This window comes from Hemicordylus capensis, chromosome 7 (genome assembly GCF_027244095.1).
Source record: "Hemicordylus capensis ecotype Gifberg chromosome 7, rHemCap1.1.pri, whole genome shotgun sequence".
NCBI lineage: Eukaryota > Metazoa > Chordata > Lepidosauria > Squamata > Cordylidae > Hemicordylus > Hemicordylus capensis.
This window is the reverse complement of record NC_069663.1, coordinates 29,973,917-29,982,783: the sequence shown is the minus strand read 5'-3', so window position 1 is coordinate 29,982,783 and position 8,867 is coordinate 29,973,917.

Sequence of the window (8,867 nt, the reverse complement as noted above, 5' to 3'; positions counted from 1 at the left end):
CGCATCACCAATGACATCCTGGGGGAAGAGCTCACTGAGGAACCCTGCATGCCAGAACCCCATCCAGCACCTCGCATCACCAATGATATCCTGGGGGAAGAGCTCACTGAGGAACCCTCCATGCCAGAACCCCTTCCAGCGCCTTGCATCACCAATGATATCCTGGGGGAAGAGCTCATTGAGGAACCCTCCATGCAGGAACCCTTTCCAGCACCTCGCATCACCAACAACATCATGGGGGAAGAGCTCACTGAGGAACCCTGCATGCCAGAACCCCATCCAGCACCTCGCATCACCAAGGACATCCTGGGGGAAGAGCTCATTGAGGAACCCTGCATGCCAGAACCCCATCCAGCACCTCGCATCACCAAGGACATCCTGGGGGAAGAGCTCATTGAGGAACCCTCCATGCCAGAACCTCTTCCAGCAGCTCACATCACCAATGACATCCTGGGGGAAGAGTTCATTGAGGAACCCTCCATGCCAGAACCCCTTCCAGCGCCTCTCATCACCAATGACATCCTGGGGGAAGAGCTCATTGAGGAACCCTCCATGCCAGAACACCTTCCAGCACCTCGGATGACCAATGATATCCTGGAGGAAGAGCTCATTGAGGAACCCTCCATGCCAGAACCTCTTCCAGCACCTCGCATTACCAACAACATCCTGGGGGAAGAGCTCACTGAGGAACCCTGCATGCCAGAACCCCATCCAGCACCTCGCATCACCAAGGACATCCTGGGGGAAGAGCTCATTGAGGAACCCTCCATGCCAGAACCCCTTCCAGCAGCTCACATCACCAATGACATCCTGGGGGAAGAGTTCATTGAGGAACCCTCCATGCCAGAACCCCTTCCAGCGCCTCGCATCACCAATGACATCCTGGGGGAAGAGCTCACTGAGGAACCCTCCATGCCAGAACACCTTCCAGCACCTCGGATGACCAATGATATCCTGGGGGAAGAGCTCACTGAGGAACCCTGCATGCCAGAACCCCTTCCAGCACCTCGCATCTCCAATGACATCCTGGGGGAACAGTTCACTGAGGAACCCTCCATGCCAGAACCCCTTCCAGCGCCTTGCATAACCAATGACATCCTGGGGGAAGAGTTCATTGAGGAACCCTCCATGCAGGAACCCCTTCCAGCACCTCGCATCACCAATGACATCCTGGGGGAAGAGCTCACTGAGGAGGGTTCCTTAATGAACTCTTCCCCCAGGATGTCATTGGTGATGTGAGCTGCTGGAAGGGGTTCTGGCATGGAGGATTCCTCAGTGAGCTCTTCCCCCAGGAACCCTGCATGCCAGAACCCCATCCAGCACCTCGCATCACCAATGATATCCTGGGGGAAGAGCTCACTGAGGAACTCTCCATGCAGGAACCCCTTCCAGCACCTCGCATCACCAACAACATCATGGGGGAAGAGCTCACTGAGGAATCCTCCATGCCAGAACCCCTTCCAGCAACTCACATCACCAATGACATCCTGGGGGAAGAGTTCATTGAGGAACCCTCCATGCCAGAATCCCTTCCAGCAACTCACTTCACCAATGACATCCTGGGGGAAGAGCTCACTGAGGAACCCTCCGTGCCAGAATCCCTTCCAGCAACTCACTTCACCAATGACATCCTGGGGGAAGAGTTGATTGAGGAACCCTCCATGCCAGAACCCCTTCCAGCAACTCATATCACCAAGGACATCCTGGGGGAAGAGTTCACTGAGGAACACTCCATGCCAGAATCCCGTCCAGCAAGTCACTTCACCAATGACATCCTGGGGGAAGAGCTCACTGAGGAACCCTCCATGCCAGAACCCCTTCCAGCAACTCATATCACCAAGGACATCCTGGGGGAAGAGCTCACTGAGGAACCCTCCGTGCCAGAACCCCTTCCAGCAACTCACTTCACCAATGACATCCTGGGGGAAGAGCTCACTGAGGAATCCTCCATGCCAGAACCCCTTCCAGCAGCTCACATCACCAATGACATCCTGGGGGAAGAGTTCATTGAGGAACCCTCCGTGCAAGAACCCCTTCCAGCAACTCACTTCACCAATGAGATCCTGGGGGAAGAGCTCACTGAGGAACCCTCCATGCCAGAACCTCTTCCAGCAACTCATATCACCAAGGACATCCTGGGGGAAGAGCTCACTGAGGAACCCTCCATGCCAGAACCCCTTCCAGCAACTCACTTCACCAATGACATCCTGGGGGAAGAGTTCATTGAGGAACCCTCCGTTCCAGAACCCCTTCCAGCAACTCATCTCACCAATGACTTCCTGGGGGAAGCACTCATTGAGGAACCCTCCATGCCAGAACCTCTTCCAGCAACTCATATCACCAATGACTTCCTGGGGGAAGAGCTCACTGAGGAACCCTCCATGCCAGAACCCCTTCCAGCACCTCATATCACCAATGACTTCCTGGGGGAAGCACTCATTGAGGAACCCTCCATGCCAGAACCTCTTCCAGCAACTCATATCATCAATGACTTCCTGGGGGATGCACTCATTGAGGAACCTTCCATGCCAGAACCCCTTCCAGCAACTCATATCACCAATGACTTCCTGGGGGAAGCACTCATTGAGGAACCCTCCATGCCAGAACCCCTTCCAGCAACTCATATCACCAATGACTTCCTGGGGGAAGAGCTCACTGAGGAATCCTCCATGCCAGAACCCCTTCCAGCACCTCGCATCACCAACAACATCCTGGGGGAAGAGCTCACTGAGGAATCCTCCATGCCAGAACCTCTTCCAGCACCTCGCATTACCAACAACATCCTGGGGGAAGAGCTCACTGAGGAATCCTCCATGCCAGAACCTCTTCCAGCACCTCGCATTACCAACAACATCCTGGGGGAAGAGCTCACTGAGGAATCCTCCATGCCAGAACCTCTTCCAGCACCTCGCATTACCAACAACATCCTGGGGGAAGAGCTCACTGAGGAATCCTCCATGCCAGAACCCCTTCCAGCAACTCATCTCACCAATGACTTCCTGGGGGAAGCACTCATTGAGGAACCCTCCATGCCAGAACCTCTTCCAGCAACTCATATCACCAATGACTTCCTGGGGGAAGAGCTCACTGAGGAACCCTCCATGCCAGAACCCCTTCCAGCACCTCATATCACCAATGACTTCCTGGGGGAAGCACTCATTGAGGAACCCTCCATGCCAGAACCTCTTCCAGCAACTCATATCACCAATGACTTCCTGGGGGATGCACTCATTGAGGAACCCTCCATGCCAGAACCCCTTCCAGCAACTCATATCACCAATGACTTCCTGGGGGAAGCACTCATTGAGGAACCCTCCATGCCAGAACCCCTTCCAGCAACTCATATCACCAATGACTTCCTGGGGGAAGAGCTCACTGAGGAATCCTCCATGCCAGAACCCCTTCCAGCACCTCGCATTACCAACAACATCCTGGGGGAAGAGCTCACTGAGGAATCCTCCATGCCAGAACCTCTTCCAGCACCTCGCATTACCAACAACATCCTGGGGGAAGAGCTCACTGAGGAATCCTCCATGCCAGAACCTCTTCCAGCACCTCGCATTACCAACAACATCCTGGGGGAAGAGCTCACTGAGGAATCCTCCATGCCAGAACCTCTTCCAGCACCTCGCATTACCAACAACATCCTGGGGGAAGAGCTCACTGAGGAATCCTCCATGCCAGAACCCCTTCCAGCAACTCATCTCACCAATGACTTCCTGGGGGAAGCACTCATTGAGGAACCCTCCATGCCAGAACCTCTTCCAGCAACTCATATCACCAATGACTTCCTGGGGGAAGAGCTCACTGAGGAACCCTCCATGCCAGAACCCCTTCCAGCACCTCATATCACCAATGACTTCCTGGGGGAAGCACTCATTGAGGAACCCTCCATGCCAGAACCTCTTCCAGCAACTCATATCACCAATGACTTCCTGGGGGATGCACTCATTGAGGAACCCTCCATGCCAGAACCCCTTCCAGCACCTCATATCACCAATGACTTCCTGGGGGAAGCACTCATTGAGGAACCCTCCATGCCAGAACCTCTTCCAGCAACTCATATCACCAATGACTTCCTGGGGGATGCACTCATTGAGGAACCCTCCATGCCAGAACCCCTTCCAGCAACTCATATCACCAATGACTTCCTGGGGGAAGCACTCATTGAGGAACCCTCCATGCCAGAACCCCTTCCAGCACCTCGCATTACCAACGACATCCTGGGGAAGAGCTCACTGAGGAATCCTCCATGCCAGAACCCCTTCCAGCAACTCATATCACCAATGACTTCCTGGGGGAAGCACTCATTGAGGAATCCTCCATGCCAGAACCCCTTCCAGCAGCTCACATCACCAATGACATCCTGGGGGAAGAGCTCACTGAGGAATCCTCCATGCCAGAACCCCTTCCAGCAACTCATATCACCAATGACTTCCTGGGGGAAGCACTCATTGAGGAATCCTCCATGCCAGAACCCCTTCCAGCAACTCATATCACCAATGACTTCCTGGGGGAAGAGCTCACTGAGGAATCCTCCATGCGAGAACCCCTTCCAGCACCTCGCATCTCCAGTGACATCCTGGGGGAAGAGCTCACTGAGGAATCCTCCATGCCAGAACCTCTTCCAGCAACTCACTTCACCAAGGACATCCTGGGGGAAGAGCTCACTGAGGAACCCTCCGTGCCAGAACCTCTTCCAGCAACTCATATCACCAATGACTTCCTGGGGGAAGCACTCATTGAGGAATCCTCCATGCCAGAACCCCTTCCAGCAACTCATATCACCAATGACTTCCTGGGGGAAGCACTCATTGAGGAACCCTCCATGCCAGAACCCCTTCCAGCACCTCGCATTACCAACGACATCCTGGGGGAAGAGCTCACTGAGGAATCCTCCATGCCAGAACCCCTTCCAGCAACTCATATCACCAATGACTTCCTGGGGGAAGCACTCATTGAGGAATCCTCCATGCCAGAACCCCTTCCAGCAGCTCACATCACCAATGACATCCTGGGGGAAGAGCTCACTGAGGAATCCTCCATGCCAGAACCCCTTCCAGCAACTCATATCACCAATGACTTCCTGGGGGAAGCACTCATTGAGGAACCCTCCATGCCAGAACCTCTTCCAGCAACTCATATCACCAATGACTTCCTGGGGGAAGAGCTCACTGAGGAATCCTCCATGCGAGAACCCCTTCCAGCACCTCGCATCTCCAGTGACATCCTGGGGGAAGAGCTCACTGAGGAACCCTCCGTGCCAGAACCTCTTCCAGCACCTTGCATCACCAATGACATCCTGGGGGAAGTGCTCACTGAGGAACCCTCCATGCCAGAACCTCTTCCAGCACCTTGCATCACCAATGACATCCTGGGGGAAGAGCTCACTGAGGAACCCTCCATGCCAGAACCTCTTCCAGCACCTTGCATCACCAATGACATCCTGGGGGAAGAGCTCACTGAGGAACCCTCCATGCCAGAACCTCTTCCAGCACCTTGCATCACCAATGACATCCTGGGGGAAGAGCTCACTGAGGAACCCTCCATGCCAGAACCTCTTCCAGCACCTTGCATCACCAATGACCTATGGGGAAAGTGCTCATTGAGGATACCTCAGTGCCAGGTCCTTCCATCCTCACAGAAGCTCCAAAGGAAGCAGTTTCTGTGTCAGAGCCCTTACTAGAGCCTTCCATTGCTGATAATTATCTTCAGCAAGAAGTAGAACTCCTCAAAGGGTTACAGCATGACTATGTCCAGCAGCGTAAGTATTGCGACACCTCAGAAACCTTTTGCATATACACCCAGCACAATGATCAGCTGCAGTTTTGATACCCAGCCCCAATGATGGACTAAGCCCTAACACTGCCCTTTTTGCAAGTCACCAGTACTCAGCCTGGTCATCACATACAACACTTGTTTCTTTTTGTTCTCTTTGTTGCATAACTGAGGGTTTGCCGCATTTCCCAACAGTTCCCTCGTTCTCTCCAGGCCATCAACCTGCAAATCGGACACACGCGGACAAGGCTCATCCGCAGTGAAGTTCAGCTGCAGCGGTGGGAATGGGAAGGTATGTTCACAGCATGCCCCTGAAATTGCTGCTGGGTTAAGAACGGCTCTTTTGTTTATTTCATGTTGAAATGCTTGATTTGAGTCTGCATCTAAGGTTTTAGGGGGGAGGCCTGTGAGTGGGTTGTCAGTGCTTGCTGAAGTGTTCCTTCGTTTTTTGTCTTTCCTTGTCCAAGCTCCAGTGCCTGTAATCCAAGCAGCTTCTCAGAGTGAGCAGTGAGGGCAAGTGATGGTGGGTGTGGTAGGATGTCAGCCTTTGCAGCTGACCTCCTGCTTCTTCTTCTCTCTTGCAGATGTTCCTGCAGGCCCTGCTGCACTTCTCCAGCCCTCTGGGCCTGATTCATCATTGTCCTCTGCCTCCCTTGAGGTTGCCTCCATCCCACCCTCCACCTCCACCTCTTCTCTCCTCCTGCATCCCTCTCCACCTCCTCCTCCTTCCCCACCTCCTCTGGAGCCAGACCTCAGCAATGTGAAAGAAACTCTGCAGAGTTTGGTAGAGATACAGGTCCATCAGCTGCGTGACCGTAAGTCTCACAGAGGCAGCACTCCATAACCTCTACCTTTTCCATCCTCATTGTGATTTTACAATCTAAAAAACTTATAGTCTAAAAACAGAGGCAGGGATACAATAGAAGAAGTAGAGGGAAGCTGAGGTGGGGGCAAGTGGGGGAAAGATGTGTATGTATTTCAGCTGCACCTCCTTAGGACCAGGGAGACCCAGGTTTGAATTCTCATCCAGTCATAAAACTCTCTGGGTGACTTTGGGCCAGTCACTTGTCCCACAGCCTAACTTACCTCTTAGGGTTATTGTGAGGAAAAAATGACCATGTATAAACCTCCCTGAGCTGCTTGAGGAAGAGCAGAATATGAATGCTAAAAGGAAAGCAAATAGCCCTTTTGAGTTTAAGCTGAGATGAAACAGGAAACCAAGGAGGAGGATATACAATTGTGCATATTGCAAATCCTCCTTATAGTGCCATCAATGTACATGGGCAAAAGTTCCCTGCCACCAGGAGCATACAGTCTAAAGTTTGGCTTTGGAGAGAGAAGTGAGGAAGAGGAGGAATGGGAGAGAAAAGCATAAGGGGCATTCAATTCAAGCCGATGGAGCTGCCTCTACTGAGGCATTAAGCCAAAGGCTGCGCAGTGGAGGTGGGTTTCCAGGTATCATTGGAGGGATAGGAGAGAGACGAGGGGCCACATCTGAGTGGCTGTTCCAGACCCAAGGGTCAGCGAGAGGGAAGAGAAAGAGTTGTTTTAGAGAGCAGGAGGCCTTCAGGTGGCTCCTGAAGACAGAGAAGCTGGAAGAGCAAAAATCAACCTGACGAGGTGCAAGTTCACCGGGGGGGGGGTACATAGCCATGGAGGGTTTTCAAGACAGAGAGGAGGAGTCTGTGCTGGGCATGGAAGGGGACTAGAAGGCCGTGCAGGGACTGGCATGGTGGAGGACAGGCCCCTTCACCCTGTTTGTTTTCTCTCCTTCAAGGCCAAAGAGACCTCCGCAGCTGCCAGGAATGCTTACAAAGCTTCAAGGCACTGAGGGGACAATTGAGGCAGCGAAGGAGCAGACTGGCCAGGGTGGAAGCCACGATGGGGATCGTGGTTCCTCCAAGGGAGCTGGACGTTGCTGAGGAAGAAGGGGAAGGCAAATTAAAAGAGACAACTGTGCTACTATTTACATAAGTAGCAATAAAATGCTGTGTATATATTTTTTTTAAATTAAATATTTGTTTTAATAGGATGTAGAGATAGAACAGCAATAAAACTTGCATATTTATTGTTTAAAAAATTAAAATGTATTATTTTAAAGAAAATACATTTGTCTTGCTTTGAATATTCTTTGGGTAGAGTTGGGTAAAAAGGTCTTTGGGTCAAACTCAGCTACAGAAAAGACTCTCTTGGCCAGTCCACTCAGGGCCAAGAGATGTTTGAGAGGTTCAAGATGTAGCTCAAGATAGACAGTTCCTTGCCAGGAGGCTCATACAGAGCTTGTCTGCCCCAACATGTATGGCTAGGAGGCTGGATTTTGGCCCTGAAGAGGAATCTGCCCCATGTGGAAAAGGATGGAATGGTGATGTGGAAGAGGAAGCTTGATTTAGGGCAGGGCTGCACAACTCCACCCCTCCAGCTGCTGTTTGGCTACAGTTCCCATCAACCCTGACTATTGGCTACTGCGACTACTGGGGACTATGGGAGCTGTAATCAAACAACAGCTGGAAGGCCCAAGTTCGAGGCCAAATGTTATTCTCCAGCCCTCTTATTTTCCACCAAGAGCCAAAGCTGCAGCTGGAGGCTTAGATCCAGGCGGAGTCAAACTGAGTGACTGATTTGGCCCTGGGGGAACAGCTAGGAGGTGGCACCTCCATTTCCTTTGCAGGAAGAAAAGCCGTGGGGGTGGCTCTCTGTAGAGCATGACAGGAAAGAACCAAAAAAGGCAGCCTCCATATCAGGCCACCTCCCAAGACCTTCCAGCCTTGCTTGTACTCTGGCAGAAGAACCCAAGGAGACCACCTTTATATCATGAGAGCTCTGTATCAGACCTCCACCCAGGGCAATCCATCCCTGCTGATACTTCAGGGAAAGAGAATGAAGAGGCCCCCTACATAGCAGGCCTCCTCCCAAATGCAGGATCAGCAATGAGATTAGACCTTTAGCCTCCAGGCTGTTTTTCTGCCGGAGAAGAGAGAAGAAGGAAAGCCTGAAAGAGAGCACTTGTCACTGCAGATGTTAGATTTGATATGACAATGAAATAAGACAGCAATGCAGGGACCACTGCATTAGCTACACAACTCAGTGGT